Genomic DNA, 27,927 nt, shown 5'->3' with positions numbered 1-27,927 from the left:
ACAACTGTATGCTAACAAATCTGACAACCTAGAAGAAATGGACAACTTTCTAGAAACATAGAGCCCACCAAAACTGAATCAAGAAAAAACAGATAATATGAACAGATCAATCACTAGAAGTGAAATAGAATATGTAATTAAAAAAAAAAAAAAACTCCTACAAAAGTCTACAACCAGATGGCTTCACAGGTGAATTGATCAAACATGCAAAGAAGAATTTATACTAAAACTCTTCCAGTGACTGAGGAAGGAACACTCCCAAAGACATTCTATGAAGCCACCATCACTCTAATACCAAAACCAAAGGAAAAATTATAGGTCAATACCTCTGATGCATAGATACAAAAATTCTCAACGAAATTTTAGCAAACTGAATCCAACAGTACCTTTTAAAATTGCACTAAAAAAAAAAAAACCAAAAAAACAAAAACCTGGAATAAACCTAAGGAGATTTATATCCTGAGAACTATAAAACATTAGTAAAGGAAATTAAAGAGGATTTAAAGAACTGGAAAGATAGGTCATGCTTCCAGATCGGAAAAATTAATATTGTTAAAATGGCCATACTATCCAAAGCAATCTATAGATTTAATGCAAACCCTATCAAATTACCCATGACATTTTTCACAGAACAAAAACAAATAATCCAAAAATTTATATGAAACCATAAAAGACCCAGAGTTGCCAGAGAAATCCAGAGGGAAAAAAAACAAGGCAAGAGGCATAACTCTCCCAGATTTCAGACAGTACAACAAAGCTGCAGTTAAAAAACAAAAAACATACAGATCAATGGAACAAAATAGAGGGCCCAGAAATATACCCAGACACCTATGGTGAATTAATCTTCGACAAAGAAGTCAAGAATACAAAATTGGAAAAAGACACTGTCTTCAGCAAGCGCTGCTGGGAAAATTGGACCACTGCATGTAAATCAATGAAATTAGAACATACCCTCACACTATGCACAAAAATAAACTCAAAATGGCTTAAGACTTAAACGTAAGACATGACAACATAGAACTCCTAGAAGAGAACATAGGCAAAACATTCTCCGACATAAATGACACAAATGGTTTTTTTTTTATTAGCTCATTCTCCCCAGGCAATAGAAATAAAAATAAAAGTAAACAAATGGGACCATATCAAACTTATAAGCTTTTGCACAGCAAAGGAAACCAAAAAAAAGAAAAGACCACATACAGAACGGTAAAACTCAACAGAAAAGCAAATGACCCAACTGAAAAATGGGAAAAAGACCAACACAGACATTTCTCCAGAGAAGACATATGGATGGCCAATGGGCACATGAAAAAATCATCAACATCACTAATTATTAGAGAAATGCAAATCAAAAACACAATGACTTTACACCAGTCAGAAAAGCCATTGTTAAAGTCTACAAGGAACAAATGCTAGAGAGGGGGTGGAGAAAAGGGAACCATCCTATACTGTGGTGGGAATGTAAACTGGTACAACCACTATGGAAAACAGAAGGGAGATACCTCAAAAAACTAAAAATAGAATTATCATAGGATCCAGCAATCCCACTCCTGCGCATAAATCTGGGCAAAACTCTAATTCAAAAAGATATATGCACTCCTACTGTCACAGCAGCACCATTCACAATAGCCAAGGCATGGAAACAACCTAGATATCCGTAGACAGACGAACAGATTAAGAAGATATGGTGCATATATACAATGGAATACTACTCAGACAAAAAATATGAAATAATGCCATTTGAAGCAACATGGATGCAAATAGAGATTATCATACTAAGTGAAGTAAGTCAGAAAGAAAAAGACAGATACCATATGATATCACTTATATGTAGAATCTAAAATATGGCACAGATGAACCTATCTATAAAACGGAAACAGACTCAGACAATTGAGAACAGACTTGTGGTTGCCGAGGGGGAGGGGGAGGGAGTGGGATGGACTGGGAGTTTGGGGTTAATATATGCGAACTATTACATTTAGAATGGATAAAGAACAAAGTCCCACTGCACAGCAGAGGGAATTATATCCAATCTCCTGGGACAGACGATTCATGAAACATATATACATATAACTGAGTCACTTTGCTCTACAGCAAAAATTGGCACAACACTGTAAATCAACCATACTTTCATAAAGAAAGAAATCAGTATCAATCTAAATCTGTATTAGATTACATAGAGGGAGAGATATACAATCATAAAATGTTTATATAGAAATAAATGGATTTAGAATTATAAATGTTTCTAAATAACCTGAAGTATAATATGAAAGAGACCACCTAAAGCATTACCCTGAACTTATCAAGGCTTTGGATGGAACATTCTAACTCTTAAGTCAAAGAATGGCAGGAGAATACATTGATAAGATCTTTTATCTGGGAGTTATTTGAAGAACTTTGCCCTTTCCCAGTTCTTCAATTCAATGCTCCCTTGGTTTGGTTTTCACTAATAATTGACAGGATTTAATTTTATTAAATACAAGTCTGATTAGATAATGTTTATAGTCATAAATATTGTTTATGACTGTCTAGGCATAATGACTCTCGTGTGTGAACCCGGAGGCACAGAGAAAGGAGCAAAAAAAAGCAGGAAGGAATGGTGCTGGCTCCACAGACTCCGTCTGACTTCTGCGAAGAGGACATCTAAAAAGCTGTTGGCTAGGCATTAACGTCAAACCAGTTTTCATATCTAGAACCTGAAAGGCTCACAGAATAAGGCTGCAGAGAAACGCCTGAAGCACAATCTTTTTTTTTTTTTTTTGCTATTTCTTGGGCCACTCCCGAGGCATATGGAGGTTCCCAGGCTAGGGGTCTAATCGGAGCTGTAGCCGCCAGCCTACGCCAGAGCCACAGCAACGCGGGATCCAAGCCGCGTCTGCAACCTACACCACAGTTCACGGCAACGCCGGATCCTTAACCCACTGAGCAAGGGCAGGGATCAAACCCGCAACCTCATGGTTTCTAGTTGGATTCGTTAACCACTGCGCCACGACGGGAACTCCTAAAGCACAATCTTAAAAGTGAACTGCACTCCCCAGGGAGTGTAGTTAAGAACTTGTTGTCACAAGTCTTTGCAAAGATAAATTAGCCTTGTTCATTTCACTTAAGCAGACCTGACCAATAAAATACCCTCGCAACACTGGAAATACTATCCATGTGAAATCTTCATTGCCACTAATCAGGAAAAGATCCATCATCTGAAACCGCCTTGGGCTTCTCTCTTTATCATGAAAGATTAGCAGCCAGCATTTTAATCATAAGGGCAAAAAAAAAGACTTTACTTGGAAGGGTTTTACAGGTTCACTGCAACACCTGGTAGACACAAAATGACAAAGCCTATCTCTGCCACAGGATTACCTTCCAGCTATTTAAGGTGGCTCCCATCTCATACTTCTAGAGCAAATCTTTGAATCTGGCAGCCCGGAACGTTTACGGTGCTCCGTGGAAAATCTAACCATTAGAAACGCTGCTTGGGCATCCCACTGTTCCCAGGACAAACATTTGCCAAAAAGCCAACAGAACTTACTCTCCTAAAAAAAAACACTGGGTAGATTTTTGATATTTCCATTGAAGTACAGTGTGTGCTTTTTAAATTATGGCATAAATAATATCCAAAATTTTTAAATGTGAAAAACTTTCAGATTACAATACCATTTACAATCACCTAGTGGAAATAATCAGAGAAGCACGTGCATACACACACAAAAAGGAGACACAAAGATGTTTATAACAGGAGTTCCCGATGTAGCACAGTGGAAACAAATCCAACTAGTAACCATGAGGTTGCGGGTTCCATCCCTGGCCTCGCTCAGTGGGTTAAGGCTCCAGCGTAGCCATGAGCTGTGGTGTAGGTCGCTGACAAGGCTTGGATCCCAAGTTGCTGTAGCACAGGCTGGCAGCTGTAGCTCCGATTCGACCCCTGGCCTGGGAACCTCCATATGCTGCGGATATGGCCATAAAAGGCAAAAAAAAAAAAAAAAAAAAAAAAAAAAAAAAAAAAAAAAAAAAAAAAAGATGTTTATAACAAGATTACTTACAGTGGGCAAAACAATATATATGTAACATATTAGAGCACTAGGTAAATAAACTTTCATTCATCCATACCACGTACCATAAAAAGTTTTCAACCTAACCAAAAGTTATTACATCATTGGGGTAAAATTGTGGAAGTCACTTGGTGAAAAAATGAGATTACACTACTACACTCTATGATCTCCTTGGAAAAATGTTTTCAACTCATAGGTCCATATCTGCATGACACAAAGTCTGAAAAATAAACACTAATATTAACAAAAATATTCATCTGAGTGACATCTTAGAATTATTTATTCTGATTTTTATAAAATGCAAACACATTATTTAACTTCTTTAAAATGCTGAAGAAATTTGTAAAGAATTTAGTAGCTATAGCAAATTTCAAATGACTGCTCAGGAAAAGCCAATATTAGATTTATATCCTGACACTCTGAAAGTCAATGCAAGAATGGCTAACCATTTTCTACATGAAACTGTAACTACTTTTTGAACATAGATTAAATAAATTATCTAAAATTAATTCAAATAACTTTTTAGAGGAGCAACTAAAACTGCAAGGTCTAATATCTATAGAAATAAATGAAACAAAATACAGATCAATGAAGATCCCATAAAATATGTATCTTTCTTATACAAAAAAGTTAGTTATTGTGAATTCACAGCTTGAAACTTTTTAATTACTAAAGAAAAAGGTAAAAAGAAAAGAAGAAATAAAAACTTTTCTCTCCTCCGAGGCCCAAGTCAGACCTTGTGCTTTAAGGCACCCTGCTTCAGCCATAAATAGTTCGAATGAATTACTTCCCAGTCTCTGTTCCCACAGTGAGAATATGCAAGAACAGCACAAGGCCAGGTCATTCTCACTCAGGTATGAGGACAGGGCCTTGGCCAGGACCAGAGGCAGTGGGTCTAAAGACCAAGCTTCTGGGAGGCTGTGTGGAACCCTGGGGCAGCACAAGGGCCCAGGAGCAGCTGGACTTGAGCCGACTGTAGCAGGGGAGGCATCACAGGCTGTGATGTTCCCCAAAACCAGACAAGAGCAGTGCAGCCCCTGAGCACAGCAGGTAAATGCACAGCTTGGGGCTAACTCAAAAGCAATTGTTTCAGCCCTCTGAATCTCAGTTGCCTTAAGGATACGATGGAAGTTATACAGGAGAGCACCTTTTTATCTATAATGACCTCTCAACGTTTTGTTTTTGCTGTTCTTAATATAAGGTTTCCTCCGTTAAGGTCTAATTAGATTACGGGTGCTTTGTAAAGTGACTTTTCTCTTGATAAAAGAAACAACATAAAAAATGCCAAACAATCAAACAGGCTTTCCATAAGATTAATCCATAGTTAGCTTCTCCTGACTGGCATTCATGCGATCGATAGTATTTTATTACTGCACAACAGCAGGCATGAGGCTGACCAGGACTAGAAGGATAAGCAAGAGTGACTTGGCCCCTTCTATCCTTTGCAACTTCCAGTGTGGCAAGGGCTAAAAACAACAGTTTTTACCTCTCCTCCCACAAGAAACTGACCTTCATAATGTCCAAAGTAGTGGCTGGACCCAACGTAATTTCTCTCAGATAATCTCTAAAACTCCTACCCACAAATACATCTTAGACTTCCTGGAACTATTTGAACAAATGGGTATATATTTAGTGACCTGAGCTCTATATGTGACCCCCTTCTGTATCATTCTGACTCGATCACAAATCGAGCCTGATGCTATATTAAAACAACAGTACAGGAGGGGTCCACAGAGGTCTTGGGCAAGTCATCTAAGTGCTCTGATTCTTAGTTTTCTCTGTTGTAAAATTGGGGAAGGAAATGTCCCTGGGTGGTTTTGCTTTTTTTCTTCAAACTCTTAAAGTTATTATAAGATGTAATGGCCATCGTGTAGCTACAAATCCTTGAACAGCACTTACTAGAAAATGTCTATAAACTTAGAACTAAATATGCTGGCATTTCATAGCAGACCTGTCTCCAGGATCTCTAAAAACCATTAGCTCTATTGGTTCTAACCCGAGAAGAGCAAACAAGACTCCAAGCCAAGAAAGAACTCGTTTGACTGCTTTCCTTGCTTCCCAATAATCGAAGCAATATTCTCTTAAGTGTCTGGCTCCCAAGTACCTTTAAATGTCTCACTTCGCCCTGGCATAAGCAGTATTTTCATCTGATTGGGAACTGCATGGCAATATTCCTCTCTCAATGTTGCCTGACATTCTATTGATTTTTCTTTACTGAAATATATCAAGCTAGAGAAAAGTATAAAAAACATTGATTTTTAAAGAGGACTAAATAGGTCTCCACACAGGGTTCCTACTATGTGACAAACACAATGGCAGTGGCTGGTGATACACAGGTCAACCGCAGATGAGGACAGACAACTAAGCAAATCAGTGCAATAACGTGTATACCATTCCAGAACGTGCCTGGTTCAGGCATGACACATAAGCATGCCTCTCGTTTATAAACCTTCTTAAAAATTCATTCCCAGTTGGTTGGTTGAAATTTGGAGCACATTTGCCTCGAGTACACAACTCCTATAAATGTGGTTAGGTTTCTGAGCCAACACACAAAAAACCAATTTAACACAAAGCATCTGAAACACTATACACAGCTGCCCTGCCAAAAGAGCAGAAAACATCACTGCAGCCAAAGAGAACCATGAGTGATCCTGTCATATTGAAAGCTGGAGTTTGAGGGAAAGCCCCAGCAGGTTAAAAAGGGGCGCAGATGGGGTGGAGGAGGAGCTCTGGGATTTTGAGACCAAGGGCAGGTAGTCTTGGTCTCCCTCAAACACAGGTTCCCCACCTAAAAGCAGGGTGCTTTTAAACATGTTATTCAACCACTCTAAGCCCCAGCTTACTAAACTGAATGACTGGTGCAGAATAAGCTGTCAATAAACAGTATTTTTTTTCATTTACTTGAGATTATATGAATAAAAGTATCCTTAACACACAGATGGCTTTATCAGTCATTATTAGATGTTCAGATTTTCACATAAAACAAATACAGATTTTTTAAGTATCAAAGCAAGAAATGCATAAGGAAGGGGACTGATGAAAGTGTATTACACATGAGAAAAGGATAGCATGAATTAAAATGAAGTTCAAACCCACAGATGCTGGTTCCAGATTCAGGAGTCTGAACCACTCTGTTATGCTGATGCTTCTGAAGGAGTGGGAAACCAGCTATTTGCATAAGGGGGTTTCCTGCATCAGAAGTTCATAACTCAGTGGAGTTCCCGCTGTGATGCAATAGGTTAGGAACCCAACTGCAGGCGCTCAGGCTGCCCAGGAGGTTCAGGTTTGATCCCCAGCCCAGCACAGTAGGCTAAAGGAGCCAGAGTTGCTGCTGCAGCTGCAGCTCAGATTCCATCCCTGGCCTGGGAACTTCCATTTGTCTCAGGAGCAGCCATTAAAAAAATTTTTTTTCAAGACATTCATAACTTGAGTAATACCTATCTATAAAGTTCCCGCTTTAACACATAAGACATTACACAAGCATTTACAGATGCACTGGCAATGTTCAGCATTTAGGTTTTAGGAGTGGGTAACATTTATTAAACGCTGTTGAACCCCAGGCAATGTCTGAAGCTATTTCCTAGGTTCTACCTCATTTAACCTTCACAAAACCACCTTGGTGATAGTTTCTATTAAATCCATTTTACAGCTAAGCAAAACTGAGGCTCAATTATGAGCTCTGAGTCACAGAGCTATAGTAAGTGTCAGTGGAAAATTTAAGATTGGCTCCTCCTGGTTCCAAGTCCAGCATGCTTCTTCAAAACAGGTCTAGCATACTCAGATCCAACCAATAATCACAGGACATATTATATAATAGCCAGGTAATATAAAGTAACAGTAAATCGTTTGGTTTTAAAATGTCAAAAGTACCAAATTATCTTTAGCACAGCTAAATTAACCCAACTGCCCATTTCGACCCCTCTCTGTCAAAAAAAAAAAAAAAAAAAAAAAAATCCTTTCATATCCTCTTTGTTACTTAGCATCTAACAATACCAAATACAACACAGGTCGCTAGAGGCACTTCTCCAAAAGCTTAAAACTGCTTCAAAAGCATTAGGTTAGAAAACAGGATAGGAACACATCCATGGGTTCTTGTTTATACACCCAAGCCAGAAACAAAAAGAAGGGGGAGGGAACAAGTGAGAAGACAAGAGAAAGGCGGCTTTTGTTTAAGAGACGAAAAGTTTTCCAATTAGATATCTGTAAAGCTAGGAGGACAAGGAAAGAGTAGAAAAGTTTTCGTTTCGTTTTTTTTTTTTAAATGAGAATACTGCAAATTTGACTTTCGGCTCTGCCATTTATTAGTTTGGTTTGTTCATCTGGAAAATGATGCCATTAAGATCCAACTCTGGCTATTAAAAGATTAAACATCAAATGCAAAGCACGCCAACAGCTGACACATAGTAAAAGCTTACTAACCTTGAGTCGCATCCTCTCCCTCTCTCTCCTCCCCTTTGAGAAGATGTGCTACTCACTCAGAGCCATGACCCACCCCAAGCACAAGTTAACCAAAAGATTACGAAGACATCTGGAAAGTGCTTTTCTCACTTTCCACCAACCCCACAGGATGAATCCCAAATTACCCCTAGAGTCTTCTGCCTGTTTCTTCCAAGATATTTATCTCTTTTACCATCTTGGTGTTACCTCAGGTTGGGATAAACCAGAGGCCTAATATTTATTATTCAAATTTCTCTACAAAAAGGAAAAAAAAAAAAAGTTGGGGCGTCACATATAAAAACGTAAGACCCATATAACAGAACCATTCTTTGAAGGGAGGACCTAATGTGACGAGTGACCTGGCAGGAGACGGAGGCAGGAAGACGATGGTAAGAAAAATGGACAGCAACCCAAAACACGCCAACAACTTGGCCTTGAGCTTTCAGGCAAGGAAACATTATGATTTACAGAGCCATCCTTCTCTTTTTCTGTTTTATAAAAGGAAACATATCAATGCCTGAAAACGAACATCACCAATAAGCCACCGACAGGACCAAGAAGCCCACCAAAGTCTTACAAAATGCTTCAGGATCTCTCACAAAGCTGGACCGCTTTGTATAAGAATCACAAATATACTCTGGGCAAACTCCTTTTAGTAAAATGTTCCCACTCTGAACCTCTACAAATGGCACATATCTACAGAGGATTTAGCATTTACTCCATCAACACCCATGTGCCTTCTGTGAAAGGCGATATTACAGTAAGTTCCTGTGCTCCAGAACCTTGGCACTGCAGAGGGGAGGGAGTCTACAAAGGAACTGAAGGCAGGACACGATGCCCTAGAAGAGGGATAACCCTCTCGAGTACCCTGTACACACATGCCTCTCGCTGGTGACTGGGGGAGAGGGTCAGGGACCTCTGAAGGGGTCTGGAAAGTTACAGAATGTTGACAGGTGGCAAGCATGAGCCTGGGCAAAGTCCATAGAGGAGGCAGAAAAATATGTGAAATGTTTGAGGCGCCAGTGAAAAATAATGAATTACCTGTTTTGGTACTGTGTAGGAGAGAAATGGAGAATAAGCCGACAAGTTGAGATTTTGTTACAAGGAGCCCTGAATATGACACTAAGGTTGTGGTTGAGGGGGAGAAACCACGACATGCTAAGGCAGGGGTCCACAAACCTGGGCTCACTCGCCAAATCTGGCCTCTTGCCTGTGTACAACCAAGAAGCTGTATGTTTTTTACTTTTATATTTGTTTTTGGTTGTTTTTGTCTTTTGTCTCTTTAGGGCCACACCTGCAGAATAAGGAGGTTCCCAGGCTAGGGGTCGAATTGCAGTTGTAGCCATAGCCACAACAACATGGGATCTGAGCTGCATCTGCAACCTACACCACAGCTCACATTAACACCAGATCCTTAACCCACTGAGAGAGGGTTCATGGACGCTAATCAGATTTGCTTCCACTGAGCCATGCCGGTAACTCCTTATAAGATTTTAAGTTTCTACACAACTCTAAAAACACTATTTAACAGGTATGCTTGTGCCTCTGCCAATAGCTCACCACTTGCTAAGTAAGCTGAATCAATGAGGGCAACACAGCAGATTTACATCAACTTTCCCAGAAAGTCTTACACATTCCTAACAAATTATATTCCACAGATGGCATTTACAATTAAATTTTAAAAATAGTTAAATTAAAAGCACCTTCATTTCTCATTTTTTCTTAAAAATAAGAGTAAAAAACTGTATTTATCACCTCGGTGCTATCTACATACTAAATTCTAGATTTGAGAAAATGCTTTCTTTAGGCACTTAAACTTTTTTGATTTTTCCATTTCTTTTTTTTTTTTTTTTTTTCTGTCTTTTTGGGCTGCGCCCAAGGCATATGGAGGTTACCATGCCAAGGGTCGAATTGGAGCTATAGCCTCGACCTACACAAAGCCACAGCCACAGCCACAGCAGATCCGAGTCGCATCTGCAACCTACACCACAGCTCATGGCAATGCCAGATCCTTAACCCACTGAGTAAGGCCAGGGATTGAACACGCAACCTCAAGGTTCCTAGTCGGATTCATTTCCACTGCGCCTGGACAGGAACTCCAGATTTTTCCATTTCTAACTTAAGCCTTTCTAATGTAGAATGTATCGGCTACTCTGTTCTGTATTTAGCAGGTTGCACTTCCCTACCATCTTAAAGCATTCTGAATATAATTTGAGCTCTGTTTTTAACACAAAGCATATTCAGCAATCCACAAAAAGGGGGAGGGGAGCATGAGAGAAAGTGAGCACGCTAACAAGTGTTTAGCTCACATATGCCTGGCACCGTTCCAAAACCTTGAGGCGTAGTCACTCAACCCTCAAAACAACCTTAGAGGTAAGTACCATCTTATCTTCATCTTTTGGATGAGGAAACAGGTGTAACTTGCCCACGTACTCACAGGTAGGATCAAATCAAACAATTTGGCCCCCGAGTCTCCAAAAACACAGATTATGAAAAACAAGACTAAAATACAGTGAATCAGTAAACAAGGCTATCTAGAGGCTTAATTAAGTTGACCTGATTTAGTCTCCCCCAACTACTGAGCTCCAGCTATTCCAGCCTTCTCCCCAGACAGGCACGGCTCCCCTTCTTCCAATCTGCAGAGGCAGCCTCCTCTTTCGGATTACTCGTCACTTTCCATGAACAATTAAAGCACCTTCTGTGGATGGAGCAGATTCCTCACTGGGTTTTCCGCGAAGAAAACCTCTTCTTTGAGCCTGTCCTGCTGCTATCCTAACAGCAGATTCTTACTCCACCCCCACCTCCATTCACCACCTGCCCCTAAAGCTGCCCTTTTCTGCTGCAGACCAGAACCATCTGACCTCATTTCCATTATGCTCCACAACTTGACCTCTTCTCTTCTTAATGGCTTGGTCATTACCAATAACAATTACCATACTGTGTGCTGAGAGTGACACCTTCGATGCGCTAGGGTACTTACAATGGCATCTGCCCCTCCGCGAAACAGCCCCACCCAGACTGTTTCATTTTTTGAATTATGGCTCTGCTTTTCATAAACCTCTCCTCATTCACTTCCAAGATAAAAATTAACATTGCCTACCTCAGAGAATGTGCCTTCCTGCATTCACCCTCTTAACAACTCCCGTCTCTTAACGTTTGTAATATTTAATCTCCTATTGACTTGAAAACCAATTAGGCAGATTGTCAACAAATCCTTTATAAACTGAAAGGAGAACAAAGTTTTACTCCACTGTAAGGAAAGTATATGTGGACTTCATAACATCTGTTTCGGCTTTAAGCATTTCCTATTTCCTAGCAGTCTTCTGAACAATTGATAAGTGGTGATTAAGTACGGAATATTTTGTGATAGGGACCATAGAAAGAGTAACACAACAGTCAAATGAAGCTAACCCTTCATAGAACTGTCAGTGCTTCACAGCTGTTTCATGTCCCTCCTTTTTTTTTTTTTTTTTTTTTTTTTTTTGCTTTTTAGCACCAAAATGGCAGCATAATGGAAGTTCCCAGGCTAGGGGTCGAATTAGAGCTGCAGCTGCCAGCCTATGCCACAGCCAGAGCCATGCCATTTTCAAGTCGAGTGGGCTACCTGCACTGCAGCTCACGGCAACTCTGGATCCTTAACCCACTGAGCAAGGTCAGGGATCAAACCCATGCCACAATGGCAACTATTTCATGTTCTAATGATGTTGTTCTTGAGCTCAAAAACTATGAATGGCTTTCCATCTCCCCGATTCACTCATTCAACACAGGGAATTCACTCATTCCTCGACTTCACACTGCTCACACACTTGTGCCCCATCCTGCATGCCCAGCTCCACCTCCAGCAGTCTGCTCTGGTCACCATGGCCACCTCCAAGTTGCTTACCAACATCGTGCACATGCCGCCCACCTTTTTTTGCTCCTGCTCTATCTCTGCCTAAAATTCCTTCCCACTTCTAAGCAAAAGAACTCCTATTCACTCCTCAAGGACCAACTCAAATGAAACCTCTTCAAAAAAGCACTGGACAAGGACTCCACACAGAATTTAGCTCTCTTCAGGGGCCAAAGTGTTCTTAATTCTGACCCACACTGTGTTATATCTACATATAATAGGCCTGTTTCCATATAAACCATCTCATCCATCTGCCAGGAACTTAGTAGGTGTTTGTACATACAAAGAATGAAGAGATGTTTGTATATAAAAAGAATGAGTTAACGAATCTGTAACGTAAGAAAAGGGGGGTAACGGGGCGGGGTGGGGGATACCTCTGGTAGTACTTGGACTTTAAACGAGGGCCATAAAGATTTCGAGAAGACATTCTATAATCACAAAATAGGGTTTACATTTTTACGTGTATCATCTGCAACCGAAAAACTGTGAACAGACTCAAGGGTCTTCCACTAGACTGTAAACTCTATAAAAGTAGGATTTTTGCCTGTTTTGTTCGGTTTATTCACTCTCTGAGACTCACAGCAAGAGGTGCACAAGTGTTTACTGAATGAATAAATGAATGAACAAAGTGCTGAGTGAATATTACTGGTAAGTAAATCCGGTTGCCACAGATTAAAAATATCTCCACAAAGACCAGCTCTGTCTTCTGGCTAGAGGAGACGTAAAGAAATGTTCATTTTGCTTCCAAAGAGGTCTTGCCTCGGGACTCAGCAATTTACTCACAGGACACCAAGGAAAAAAAAAAATGTGTGCCCACTGCCAGCTGTTAAGAATCACAGATCATAAAACCTCAGAAGTAAATATACCACGGAAATGAACTTAATGGTCTATGCCTTCTTGTTGCCTCAAACGGCCAAAAAAGCTGGTGCACTTCAGAGGAAAGAATACTCACAGGAAGTAGTTTCCTGCCCCAGAAACCCGGTCATTTCAACATGGCAGCTGTTTAAACCCCGTAGGGTTACTGTAGGGTTTTCGAGACAGGAAGCAATAGTGGCACACCTAGCTGAGTTCAGGAGAGAGCAAGAAGCAGAGAGGAAAACAACATGTCCAACGAGAACATAGCTTGGAAATTAGCCCGCAAAGGAAAAAAAAAACACAAGGAACCAATTCCTCTAATGTCTCCTACAACCTAATTGCCTGTACATCATAACTCTTAAAAAAACGAAGGGCAGAGAAACAAATACCACCTTCCTTACACACTAGCTGCTGCTTTTTCCATCATTAACTCTTCTTCTAGTATTAATGAGGCTTAGAGAAAAGAAATTGGTTAAGAACTTGATATTCCTTAATACAAAGAGTTGTCTCTCTTGTTAACAATGAGAAAATGATCCTTTATGTTGAGAGAAATTATAGGAGTTCCCACGTGGCCCATCAGGTTAAGGATCTAGCATGGTCACTGCAGTAGCTCAGGTCGCTGCTATAGCATGGGTTGAATCCCTGGCCTGGGAACTTCCACATGCTATGGGGGCAGCAAAAAGAGAAATTATAGAGCTAAAAAATTTGTATTTTAAAAATAATAAAACTACATTAAATAAATCCTCTACCCTCAAAAAGAATTCAATAACACCTAACAATCCAATCCTGGCACTCAAGATACTGCCTTAACCCCCTTCCTTGTGACTACCAGTATTTGTAATAACTCACTCATTTAAAAAAATCATGTCTTGGAGTTCCCGTTGTAGCTTAGCGGAAACGAATCCCACTAGGAACCATGAGGTGGCAGGTTTGATCCCTGGCGTTGCTCAGTGGGTTAAGGATCCTCCACTGCCATGAGCTGTGGGGTAGGTAGCAGATGCGGCTCAGATCCAGCGTTGCTGTGGCTGTGGTGTAGGCCAGCAGCTGTAGCTCCAATTTGACCCCTAGCCTGGGAACCTCCATATGCTGCAGGTGTGGCCCTAAAACACAAAATCAAGAAAAAAAAAAAAATCACATCTTCACAATAGCTATAATTTTCCTAGCACTTCAGTTTCCATCCCTTAGTTACCTGATTATCCCCAACGACTTTGTGAGATGGCCAAGGTGGATATTTTTTTTAATTAATGATTTTTATTTTTTCCATTATAGTTGGTTTCAAGGTGGATATTTTTATTTCCATTTTACAGATGAAGAAAATAGGGGCCTGAAGTGAAGCAACTTGCCATGACAGAAGCCTGAATCTTGTTACCCACCTGGCATTCCAAAACAGCATTTCTCAGCACCAGAACTACCAACATTTTGAGCCAAATAATTCTTTTCTATAGGGGCTGCACCAGGCATTGTAGGATGGTGAGCAGCATTCTTGGCTTCTACCCACTGGGTGCCAGTAACACTGCCTCCTTTCACCACCACCCCCACTACTCCTCCTGAAGTTGTAACAACCAAAAATGTCTCCAGAAACTGCAAATACCTCCTTGGGTGCAAAACCATGCCCAGCTGAGGAACACCGATCTAAAAGAATCTGCAAGATTCTTGCTGGCATCTCGATTCTATGCTAAGGCTCCACAGAACAATGGGCGATGATAATTCACAGATCATCAGATGCTGCTTGCTCAGCAAGATTCAGTTAATTAATCAATTCCCTTACCACTTAAAACATTTTTTTTTAATGGGGAAACGAATAAGAAAATTTTCCTCAAATAAATACTGATATCTCAGATGATAAATCTTCCATAAGTATGATATTATCTCATTAGAACAGAAAAGGTACGTACATCATAAAAATATATGAAATAATGTATGTTTAGAGGGGAGAAAACACCTAACAGAAGAGTTGGAAAACAGATTTTGGTCTTTGTTAATAAACCTTATTAATGCAGTAATACTTTAGTGTTCCCCCTATAAAAACGGAAATAAACCTACACATTCTCAATGCTTGCTTCAGCTGGGTTTCTGTCCAAATATATGCGTTCCTCCCCTCTACTCAGAAGAAACTGAGTGAAAACTTTGAAACATTATTAGAATTTGTGGTCTGCAGTTGAAACCACTAGTATTTGTGAACCCAGAATCTCGACTGGCAGACCTCACAATCCCATTTAGAAGTACTCAGTTTAAATTTCTTATTTAATCTGAGACTCTTCTCCTACAAAAGCAACTCCGCCCTCAAAATTCCTTACTTTCATCAGCTTTTTAGCAAATGCCTGAATTGAAAACATGCAACCTAATTCCCCTTAACACCTTAAATCTGTAAAGAGTAGGTACCAATTGATCAGAGAGGTAATTACAAGTACACATAGAGCATTAGCCAAATTGATATTAAGGCAATCTAAATTACAGCCAATCGAAATGTAGTTATATTTGGAAAATGTCTGAATTAGTTTATCTGTGTATGCATAATTTCTTCACCCTCTATCATCATTTCCCAATAATAGTAAGTAATTAATACATTGTGGAATGGAGAAAGTATTTAAACTGGCCTTACTGGCTATTTAAACTGGCTTTTTATGGAGTGTCACACTGCAATACTAGTATTTAAAAAAAACATGTTTGTAGCTATTTAGAGAAACGATACGGCATTAGTGCTTAGTTAATATGATACGCAGGGTTAAGAGGCTGTGATTATTCCTACTCATAATGTCCACAATGACACAGGTATGATGCACTTACGTCTTTAAATGTGATCTGGATCTATACATAGGAGACATTTTCTCCATATCACAATGCATATTGTACCCAAAGTGTCTGGTACCCTCGCAGTCTCCATTAACCTTCACCACAAAGTACAAAAGAACACATTGATCCTTCAATAAAAACAACTCCCTGGTCTTGAAAAACATCAGTCACCCAAAGCAAAAGCCAGAAACGACACAAAATGGAGTTTTGGAAAGGGAGGAACAAAGATTTAATCAATATTAAATGCTCATCTTAACATTTTTTTCCACTGGGTATAGGCCTGTAACTGAATTTTCTAAAAAGGAAATTAAAATTTAAAAAAGCCAACATTCCATGACCACGGCTAATTGTTTCTGCATTATAATCATGCCTTAACAATGCCAGACTTTTAATGCTTTCCTCCTCCAAAAAAAAACGACAATTTTATACAGCTGTAAATTCCTGTCACTGAGAGAAAAACCCTGGACTCTTTAAAAAAATATATATATATATATATATCTCCAACCAGGCAGAAGACAGCTCAGAACCAGGTACAAAGAGAAGTGGTACGGAGGACGGGATCCTTTTCCCCACGGCACACAGGAATTCAGAGAATATACAATTATACCAAAAAAAAAAAAAATGGGCACCAACACCTGGCAATAATCATAGCCTTTATTTAGTCCCTTAAAGAAGTTCCTTTAGGGGAAACACACATCTAAGGAGCCCACATCCCTGGAACCTAGAGGAGTGACTTGAGAGGGGTGTTTATTAATCCTGCAAAAGCGACATCTCCCTTTCATGCTTGGCGACCGCACGCGGATGGGGTCTGAGGAGTTCGCCAAGGAACCAGAGATCAGCCCCAGTTCGGGCTAACCAGTCCCTTTACAGTCGGATTCACAATTCCCCGAGTGGCTCTGTTCCTCTTCCCTGGCGACACCCAGGGTGCGACTTTCGCACTTTTCGCTGGATGCCTAGGGCCAGAGTCCCAACGGAACCGACAAGGGGAGGGGGCGTTTCCTGAGTCCCTTACACGCCCCCTGCCCCAAATAGGGCCCCAAATCCCAGAAACTTTCCCTCGCCTAGATGGCAAGGAAGCCAAATGCCTAAGACCCCGAGCCTCGGTCCAGAGGCCTGAAAAATCCTCCTCCCGGCACCCCCGCCCCCCGCTCCCCGGCAATTCTGCCAAAGGGCTGGCGGTCAAGTTCACCGCGCAACAGCGAGGGACGTCAAACCTCAAGCCAGCGCCTGTATCTCAGGGTGGTATAAACAGGATGTCAGCGCGTTTCAGGCTTGTTTATGAAAACTTGGCGTGCGCTCTGGAGGAGGGGGCGGCAAACCTTAACCTTTCCCCTTAGGGCCTGGTAGTCCTGGCCCCTAACCTCCCCGCCGCCGGACGGCTCCATTTGGCTGGAAATCCCCCGCCTTCCCCGCCCGCCCCCGCTCGCCCCCACCCCTGCCGGGCCGGGCCCGGCCCCCGGCTCCGGCGCCGCGCTCACAGAGCGACCCGGGGTGAGCGGCGCGCGAGGCCCGACAGCCGCGGCCGCGTCTCCCGCAAGCGCCGGGCTCCGCGCCCCTCTTCTTGTCGCCCGCGGCCGCCGCAGGCTCCTCCACCTCCACTCAGTGACACTCACCACTTCCGTGTGCGCCTGGGCTGGGAGAGCTCCGGGTCGCTGCGCCGGTCGGGGTCCGGCCGCCCGCTCCCTAAGTGGCCAGCCCCGCAGGGCCCCGGCGTGCACGCGCCGGGGGCTGAGAAGGGGGCGCGGGGCGCGTTATCAGATCTGGGACACGGGCCGGGGTAGTCCGCCGCAGCTCGCTACTCCGCGGCCGCCGCGGCCTGCGCAAGGCGACGCACCCGCCTCCCGCCCCGCCCCGCGGCTCGCCCCCGCCTACCCCGCGGCCAGTCCCGCCTCCTCGTGACGTCACACGCGGCAGCCCCGGAAAGAGGGGCGGGGACCGCGGAGGAGGCGGTGGCACAGCCACCAGCCCCGGTCCAGGAGCCAGCGCCTCCTGCCTTCCCGCCCCGCCCCCACCTGGCTTCGCTCACGCCCTCGCCCTTCAGTCGCTTGCTTCTTTTTAACACGGTCTCCTAGGAACACCCATATAGGGATGACGGGTCTGCGAGCCCAGAAGATGAAACGGTCAGGATGTGGCCATAGGTGGACCCCTCCCGAGTTTGGAGTGCCCTCCACCACATGTTAGTGCGCCGAGATTCATTTCTCACAGTTCTCTGACCCCTGTTCCCACCGAGTGAGAGGCCGAGCTTGTGGAGCACGAGACTAACATGAACTTAACGAGAAATAAATCTAACAATGTTGACAAGTCACTTTGGGTCCTACCCATTCTGTATTTAAAGGTCTCAAAATAAAAAAATTTTTCATACATAGTAATAAAAGCATTTGTTGATATTTAATGTGGGTCTAGCGATTTTCGGGTTTTTTTTTTTTACCAAATCCCTTAAAATGGGTTTTATCTTCATTTTATCCATGAGGAAACAAATTAAGTCTTCTTAGTCAACGTCACACCCCAGCCAGGATTCATACCCCATAGGCAGTCTACAGCTAAATCATGATTTTACTTCCTAAATAGGTCTCCAGTCCACTTGTTTCTCTTAAGTGTTTCAACAACATGAGCCTAGCTGCCACCATCTCTCATCTGAAAGAGCATAAACATCTCTTAAATTGTCACTCTGTATTTAATCCAGTCTCCAGTTAATTCTACACTGTGAGCTTTGAAAATTTCATGTGTTCCATTCACTCCCATGCTTAAAATACTCCAGTACCTTCTCTCCAGAAATCTTTGGATGAGAATCTGCCTAGGCAGATTCATTCAGATGCATGGTCAGACCTCTGCAGCTCAGCTCACTGCGCAGTTAGGCTTCCCCATATGCCCTGATTCCACTAACCCTGCAGGAGGATTCCTGCCTGAAGGCATGGGAGTTACTGCAGCTTACTTCATTCCGAGCAAGTGCTCATGTGGTGGTGCAGGTGCGTGAAAAGAGCATTTGACTGGAGTTCTGGGTTTTAGGTCTAGCTCCCTCCATTAACCACTTGTGTTACCCTAAACAACTCACAGTTTGCGGATAAGAGCTAAGGGGCAGACTACCCAATCTCCAGGGTGGCCTTCTAGAAGGGGATAGCAGAGCTAACAGAGAATACAAGAGAATCAGGTGGCAAGATGGGGCCAGCTGCCTACCTTGTAAGTAAGTGTTTGAGTGCAAGTCTGGCCTCACCTGCCACACGGGGCTCTTTGCATCATTTTCTTCACCTGTTCAATTGGGACAATACCTTCCTCACAGAGATTATGCTGAAAGTGAACTAAGATAAAGCAGGCCAGACACACATGGTAGGCTTGGTTATTCATCGAAATCTTTTTTTTCTTTTTCTCAAACTGGGCCTTAAAAGAACAGGTGGGAATGATATGAGTGGACAGAGAAACAGGAAAGAATCGTATTTCAGGGAAGGCAAAAAGCACAGAAAAAGGAAAGTCAGAAAAGCTGCCATGAACCCGTTGTGCTCATGAACAAATCTGGGAGTTCCTGTCGTGGCGCAGTGGTTAACGAATCCGACTAGAAACCATGAGGTGGCAGGTTCGATCCCTGGCCTCGCTCATTGGTTTCAAGATCCATTGTTGCCCTGAGCTGTGGTGTAGTTCGCAGAGGCGGTTCAGATCCCGTGTTGCTGTGGCTCTGGTGAAGGCCAGCGGCTACAGCTCCCATTAGACCCCTAGTCTGGGAACCTCCAGATGCCGTGGGTGTGGCCCTAGAAAAGACAAAAAGACAAAAAAAAAAAAAAAAAAAAAAAAAATCTGGTTGCTCTGCGGCATTCATGAAGTGAAGGAAAGCGGACATTGATTGAGTTCAGATTCATTCCCCATACCAGGCATTGCACTGGGTCCTGAGGATTCCAACCAACCAACCAACAAAAAACAATTCCTGATGTTACCAAACCAGGTCAGGTTCATTTGTGGGCAGCTCAGCAAGCCAGATGTTGAGGCACCAAGGTGTGCAACAGAGAAAGGGTTCATTCACAAGACAGCAGAGCAAGAAGATGGAAGAACAAATCTCATTTCGGCCTCCCAAAGGGGCGGTGCGGGGGAACTTTAAGGGCAAAAGAAGCAGGGTGGTTTTAGGAGTGAGGAAAGGTGATTGGAGGAAGGGAAAAGGTGACGAAATCAAGTTCTGCACAAAAACATGCTTCTTCATGGGATGCATGTTCAAAAAATTGAGGCACTTGGCATGATCGGAGGGTAGCGGTTTTGGCCCTCTGACGTCAAAAGGTCTTTTACTGGTCACTTGCAGAAGCCCAGATTTAAGCTGGTAGTCTCAGCCAGCAGGAGCTCAAACTAGACACAGCTGCCTCCAAGTTCCTGGAAAACAACCGCAAACATCTTATGCTTTATTTGCAACAAAATAATTAAAGCTTACTCAGTGAAGGCAAGCTACAAGAAACAGGTTTTTTAAGCCAACTGTAAAACAAGCGCAAGAATTTGTCAGTCAGTTTCTGGTGGCCCTCTGGGGCACAGTTTCACTGATCTCTAGATGCTCACAGTGGAGTGGAGGGGACAGATAGGCAACAATCCAGGATGATTCATGCTCTTCTAAAAGCAATCAGGAGAAGAACCATGTAGCTTAGCCTGAAGAAATCAAAAAGAAAAGAAGCCGATAAGTCACAGGAGCCAGGGAAAAAGTGGCACATTCAGGAAATAGGAAGTATGTGCTGTGTGACTGGAGAATAAGAAAAAAAGGAGTCTTGTGTGAAAACTTTTGCCTAAAAGAAAAAGTGTGTTTCTTGAGGTATTTAAGCAGGTTTTTATTTTAGAAGGATCACTTGAGGAGTTCCCGTCGTGGCTCAGTGGTTAACGAATCCGACTAGGAACCATGAAGTTGCGGGTTCGATTCCTGGCCTTGCTCAGTGGGTTAAGGATCCAGCATTGCCGTGAGCTGTGGTGTAGGTTGCAGACGCGGCTCGGTTCCCACGTTGCTGTGGCTCTGGTGTAGGCCGGTGGCTACAGCTCTGATTGGACCCCTAGCCTGGGAACCTCCATATGCCGCAGGTGCAGCCCTAGAAATACCAAAAAAAAAAAAAAAAAAAGGATCCCTTGAGGGCAGGATTTCTCAACCTCAGCACTACTGACATTGGGGGCCATAAAATGGTTATGGGGGGCGCGAAGGTAGCGTTGCTGTAGGATATTTAGCAACATCATGTCTTCTAATCCCTAGATGCCAGCAGCAACCCCCCTGTTCCTCCTCCACTCTCCCCTACTCCTTTTTTTTTTTTTTTTTTTTTTTGTCTTTTTGCCTTTTCTAGGGCAGCTCCCGCGGCATATGGAGGTTCACAGGCTAGGGGTCGAATTGGAGCTGTAGCCACCAGCCTACGCCAGAGCCACAGCAACGTGGGATCCTTAACCCAACAAGCAAGGCCAGGGATCGAAACCTCAACCCTGTGGTTCCTAGTCAGATTTGTTAACCACTGCGCCACAACGGGAACTCCACTCTCCCCTACTCTTTAGTCCCCGTCTGGTCCAGCTGCAACAACCAAAATATCCTTAGACAATGCCAGATGTCCCTTGGAGGACAAAAAACATCCTCTTTGAGAACCATGAGTCTAAGGATTATGGGGACGATGGATTGCAGGGCAAGGAGATTGATCATATAACACGGTAGAGCTGTGGGCTACGAGTGGTGAGACCAATATCGTGGGCAGTGGACCAGAAAGGGAAACTGGGAAGCTGTGAAAAACCTGAAGAGATGGACTAGACAGTGAGTGGTGACTGATCGGATCTGGGTTCTGAGGCCGGGGAAGGAATCTCACATGATTCCCAAATCTCTAAATTAGTCAATCAGCTGACCAAGGATGCCACCAACTAAACTGGATGAGGAATTCAATTTTATGTCCTTAAAAAGTTTTTAAAAGTTACAGAGAACATACAGGAGGGAGAGAGAGAGAGAACAGTGTAAAAGGAGGAATAAAGCTGTTTCCTTCTGACATGTACTATGTAGCAAGAAACCTACAAACTGCTACAAATATTCATCTAAATTGAACGAAAGCAAATGTAATGAAGTAGAGGCCTCTTATTAGGAAATTCTCTTAAAAAAAAATATCCTGCCAGCAAATATACATCCCATAGGTTTCACACATAAATGTTCATCTAAAGAGCATTTGCAGAGTTCCCGTTGTGACTCAGCAATAACAAACCCAACTACCATCCATGAGGATGAGCGTTCAACCCCTGGCCTCACTCCGTGGATGAAGGATCTGGCCTGGCTGTGACCTGTGGCGTAGGCCTGCAGCTGCAGCTTCAATTAGACCCCTAGCCTGGGAACTTCCACATGCTGTGGGTGTGGCCCTAGAAAAGGCAAAAAGACAAAAAAAAAAAAAAGAGAAAAAACTAAAATACCATTGTACACATCATAAAACTCAATTATAAAAAGTTGAAAACCAAAAAAGAGAAGCAAAATCACCTCTAATCTTGCAACTCTAATATAAACAAGTTCATAAAATTATATATTTTCTTGTTATTTTGTCACTGTGTTAATAGAATCATGATGTACACATAATGTTATAAATGTTTCCTTAAGCTTAATTTATAAGCATTTCCTATTACTACAAAAGTTTTATAAGTAATGAATTTCTTCATGCAAATAACCTAAATAATAAATATATAATATTTAAATCTCTCTTAGGAGAGATTCACAAATATGGGGTTACTGAGTCAAATGGGCTGTATAATTTTTGGATTCCCGATTCACAGATTCATATTGGTAAGTCCCTTTCCGAGAAGTTTCCACAAACTTACATTGCCCTAACAAATTTGCACAATATTAGGTTTAAAAGTGGACATTATAACATTCTAAATGGTTTACACCTTTAATGTTTTTAAAATGTAACATTTTAATTTTACATTTCCATGAGTATTGTTAAAGAGATTAATAACTTTCCATAGGCTTTCTCACTAGTTTCTGTTTTTCATTTTTCTTTTAATTAATCAGTATGTATGCTGGGGCAGGTGGGGGAAATACTGTCTTTGTTCTTTGTCCACTATTGGGGTCATGGTATTTTCCATTGATTTATAATAAAAATACCTTTAATAAAGCTAGCAATAATTTTCCTATCATACCTTTGATATATATTTTTCCAGTATACTATTTGCTTTTTTAAAAAACTCTGCTTGTAAAAGTTTTCCATTTTCTTGTAATCAAGCATGTTGAATTGTTGTGGGTTTTTGGTTTGCTGTCTGTTTGCACTGTGATTTCATCTGTGATTTTTTTTTAGGAAATCATTCCCTCTTTTTAGGTTAGATAAATGAATACAACAAATATTTGGTGAGTACACTATGTACCAGGCACTATTCTGTACTGCAAATACAGCAGTGAAATGAGACAGAAATGAGTGAAATGAGTCATATAGTGATACATGCTAAGAGAAAAAAAACACATTTAAGGGATAGAAACAGGGAAAATGGCGTAAATATTCATTCTACATTACTTTAGGTCTTATGCAGCTAAATGTTTTAAATATCCAATACTTAAACCATCTAAAATTCCAATGGAGGCTCTGAAGTGTCTAAAGTACTATTTCTTATTTTACAATCAAGACTGTCATTTACAGGAGTTCCTGCTGTGGTGCAGTGGGTTAAGCTTCATTTGCTGCAGAGATACAGGTTCAATCCCCAGCCCTAGGCAGCAGGTTAACATATCCGGCACTGCCACAACTGTGGCATAGGTTGAAGCTACAGCTTAGATTTAATCCTTGGCTCAGGAATTTCCATATGCAGCAGGTGTGGCCAAAAAACAAACAAACAAAAAAACCCTGTAATTTACACTAAAAACGCAATATTCAATACATGTTCACTTTCAATCTCTCTCCCTCATCCCAATCTCCCAAAAAAGGAAAAGGAAAATTAAATGTTAAATCTTTAACCTCAAAACTAAACCCAGATGGTAACTGGACAGGTGTTTTTCTATATGGTCACTGATGCACTGAATTGGGCTCCATCTATGAGGGGGAAACGATTGCACTTATAAGAACGAGATCCTTTCCCATTGCTTGGTTCCGTGAAGACAGCAGGCCTTTGAAAATACTTACTCATGGGAGTTCCCATCGTGGCTCAGTGGAAACAAATCTGACTAAGAACCATGAGGTTGCAGGTTCAACCTCTGGCCTTGCTCAGTGGGTTCAGGATCTGGCGTGGCCGTGAGCTGTGGTGTAGTTCGCAGATGCAGCTCAGATTCCACCTTGCTGTGGCTCTGGTGTAGGCTGGTGGCTACAGCTCCGATTCAACCCTAGCCTGGGAACCTCCATATGCTGTGGATGCGGCCCTAGAAAAGACCAAAAAAAAAAAAAAAAGAAAAGAAAAGAAAATACTCACAAGGACAGACTCAAAAGAAAAAAAGTCTGATTAAATATAATGAGAAGGACCCGTAAGCACTCTGATATCAGAGCATGGATTCTGAATCATAATTCTGAATATTGTGTCTTGATCAACAATCCAGGGACCCTGAATGTCCCGGTCACTGAAGAATCCCCAGCACCTAGTGTAATGCATGGCCTATAGTAAAAACGCAATGAGCATTTACTGAATAAATGGAAAAAAATGCAACAAGAAGGAAAAGAAAAGTGTATAATTTCTTACTTAGAAGGAATCATGCATAACATGAAGTAAAAGATTGATAGAAATTTGCTAAATGTATAATTTAACAAAAAAAGATGAAAGCAAATGAATCATGTATGTATGCTTATGACTACCACTTGAAAACTTTTTCAGACTAAAATTACTGACGGGAGTTCCTCCTGTGGCTCAGCAGGTTAAGAACTCAACATAAGGAGTTCCCGTCATGGCGCAGTGGTTAACGAATCCGACTAGGAACCATGAGGTTGCGGGTTCGATCCCTGCCCTTTCTCAGTGGGTTAATGATCCGGCGTTGCCGTGAGCTGTGGTATAGGTCGCAGACATGGCTCGGATCCCGCGTTGCTGTGGCTGTGATGTAGTCTGGCAGCTACAGCTCCAATTCGATCCCTAGCCTGGGAACCTCCATATGCCATGGGAGTGGCCCAAGAAAAGGCAAAAAGACAAAAAAAAAAAAAAAAAAAAAAAAAAAAAACTCAACATAAAATCTGTGAGGATGTGGGTTCGATCCCTGGCCTCCTTCAGTGGGTTAAGGATCTGGCGTTGCCATGAACCATGGCATAGGTCACAGTAGCTATGGCTGCGATGTAGGCTGGCAGCTGCAACCATGATTCAACCCCTAGCCTGGGAACTTCTATATGCTGCAGGTGTGACAGTAAAAAGGGGGAAAAAAAAAAAGAAAGAAAGAAAAGAAAATTACTGAGGGGAGACTGTCCAGAATAGAACTTGGATGCCTTAAGGCGTCTGATACAGTATTGGCTCTGCCCTCAAACTACTGCTTGAGATAAACCTTGATCTGATTTGAGCTCCCCCAGCCCACTGCTGTAAGACATGAGGTACTTCTTCCTCAGATACTTCAACTCTTGTAAGATGTCAACTCGGCCCAAATGTCCCGTGGCCTCATAATAAATTTGAGTTTGGAGTAACACGGCCCTAAATTTGAACTTCCGCTAAGCTCTGCCACATCCTAGCTGTGTGCCCCAGGCAAGTTCCTAAATTAATCCTTAGTTTCCTCACATGTAAAACTGGAATAATACTACCCAGCCCATTTGCCTCAATAAATGATTATGAAGATTAGGTAAGACGGTATATACAAACTCACTATTCCAACTATATTACAATGCATGGATTGCACTTAGCTAGTTACTAGCTGGGGAGCATACATTAGTTTATGTTCATCAACAGATGAATGGATAAAGATGTGGTATATCTATATCAATATACACAAATGGAATATTACTCATCCATTAACAAGAATGAAATAATGCCATTCTAGAGATTATCACAGTTAGTGAAGTAAGTCAGACAGAGAAAGACAACTACTACATGATATCACTTATATGTGGAATCTACAAAACAGTACAAATGAATTTATTCACAAAACAGAAAGATTCACAGACATAGAAAAAAAACTTATGGTTACCAAAGGGGAAGTCAGGGGAAAGATAAATTGGGAATAGTGGTTAACAGATGCAAACTATCACATATAAAATAAACAACCCCATCAAATTACCCATGACATTTTTCACAGAACTACAAGAAACAATCCAAAAATTTATATGGAACCATAAAAGACTCTGATTTGCCAAAGCAATCCCAATGAACAAAAACGAAGCAGGAGGCATAACTCTCTCAGACTTCAGGCAATATTACAAAGCCACAGTCATCAAGACAGTGTGGTACTGGTACCAAAACAGACATATAGACCAGTGGAACAGAATAGAGAACCCAGAAATAAACCCAGACACCTATGGTCAATTAATCTTCAACAAAGGAGGCAAGAATATAAAATAGGAGAAAGACAGTCCTTTCAGCAAGTGGTGCTGGGAAAACTGGACAGCTGCATGTAAATCAATGAAACGAGAACACACCTTTACACCATGCACACAAATAAACTCAAAATGGCTTAAAGACTTAAATATAAGACACCATCAAACTCCTGGAAAGAGAACATAGGCAAAGCATTCTCTGACATCAACCTTACAACCTTACAAATGTTTTCTCAGGTCAGTCTCCCAAGGCAACAGAAATAAAAGCAAAAATAAACCAATAGGACCTATCAAACTGACGAGCTTTTGCAAGGCAAAGGAAACCATAAAAAAAAAAAAAAAAAAAAGACAACCTACAGAATGGGAGAAAATTTCAAAAGATGCAACTGACAAGGACTTAATCTCTAAAATATATAAACAACTTATACAACTCAACAGCAAAAGAGCCAACAACCCAATGGAAAAATGCGCAAAAGACCTGAATAGACACTTCTCCAAGGAAAATATACAGATGGCCAACAAGAACACAAAAAAATGCTCAACATCACCAATTATTAGAAAAATGCAAATTAAAACTACTATGAGGTTCCACCTCACACCAGTCAGAATGGCCATCATTAGTAAGTCCACAAATAACAAATGCTGGAGGGGATGTGGGAAAAAGGGAACCCTCCTGCACTGTTGGTGGGAATGTAGGCTGATACAACCACTACTGAAAACAATATGGAGATACCTTAGAAAACTATACATGGAACTACTATATGCCCCAGCAATCCCACTCTTGGGCATATATCTGGACAAAATGTTCCTTGAAAAAGACACATGCACCCACATGTTCATTGCAGCACTATTCACAAGAGCCAAGACATGGAAACAACCTAAATGTCCATTGACAGATGAATGGATTAAGAAGACATGGTATATGCACAAAAATAAACTCAAAATGGCTGAAAGACTTAAATATACAACAGGACACCATCAAACTCCTAGAAGAAAACATAGGCAAAACACTCTCTGACATCAACATCATGAATATTTTCTCAGGTCAGTCTCCCAAAGCAATAGAAATTAGAGCAAAAATAAACCCATGGGACCTCATCAAACTGAAAAGCTTTTGCACAGCAAAGGAAACCCAAAAGAAAACAGAAAGACAACTTACAGAATGGGAGAAAACAGTTTCAAATGATGCAACTGACAAGGGCTTAATCTCTAGAATATATAAACAACTTATACAACCCAACAGCAAAAAAAGCAATCAATCAATGGAAAAATGGGCAAAAGACCTGAATAGACATTTCTCCAAAGAAGATATACAGATGGCCAACAAACACATGAAAAAATGCTCAACATCGCTGATTATAAGAGAAATGCAAATCAAAACTACCATGAGATATCACCTCACACCAGTCAGAATGGCCATCATTAATAAATCCACAAATAACAAGTGCTGGAGGGGCTGTGGAGAAAAGGGAACCCTCCTGCACTGCTGGTGGGAATGTAAACTGGTACAGCCACTATGGAGAACAATTTG

General features: G+C 41.6%; 1 protein-coding gene across 9 annotated transcripts in view; it reads right to left on the bottom strand.

Moving 5' to 3' along the window:
• Positions 1 to 27,927, bottom strand: part of JAK1 (Janus kinase 1) — a 246,901-nt gene that overhangs the window by 120,292 nt on the left and 98,682 nt on the right. Inside the window, exon 1 of one of the 9 annotated variants that reach the window (XM_021093526.1) lies at positions 17,634 to 17,888. The exons of 4 other annotated variants lie outside the window; for them this stretch is intronic. The gene's annotated coding sequence lies outside the window, so the exon portion shown is untranslated. 9 annotated transcript variants of the gene reach the window in all.

The sequence above is a fragment of the Sus scrofa genome, chromosome 6 (genome assembly GCF_000003025.6).
Source record: "Sus scrofa isolate TJ Tabasco breed Duroc chromosome 6, Sscrofa11.1, whole genome shotgun sequence".
Classification (NCBI taxonomy): domain Eukaryota; kingdom Metazoa; phylum Chordata; class Mammalia; order Artiodactyla; family Suidae; genus Sus; species Sus scrofa.
Note: the sequence above shows the minus strand (reverse complement) of the source record. Positions and strands in the feature narration are given on the sequence as shown.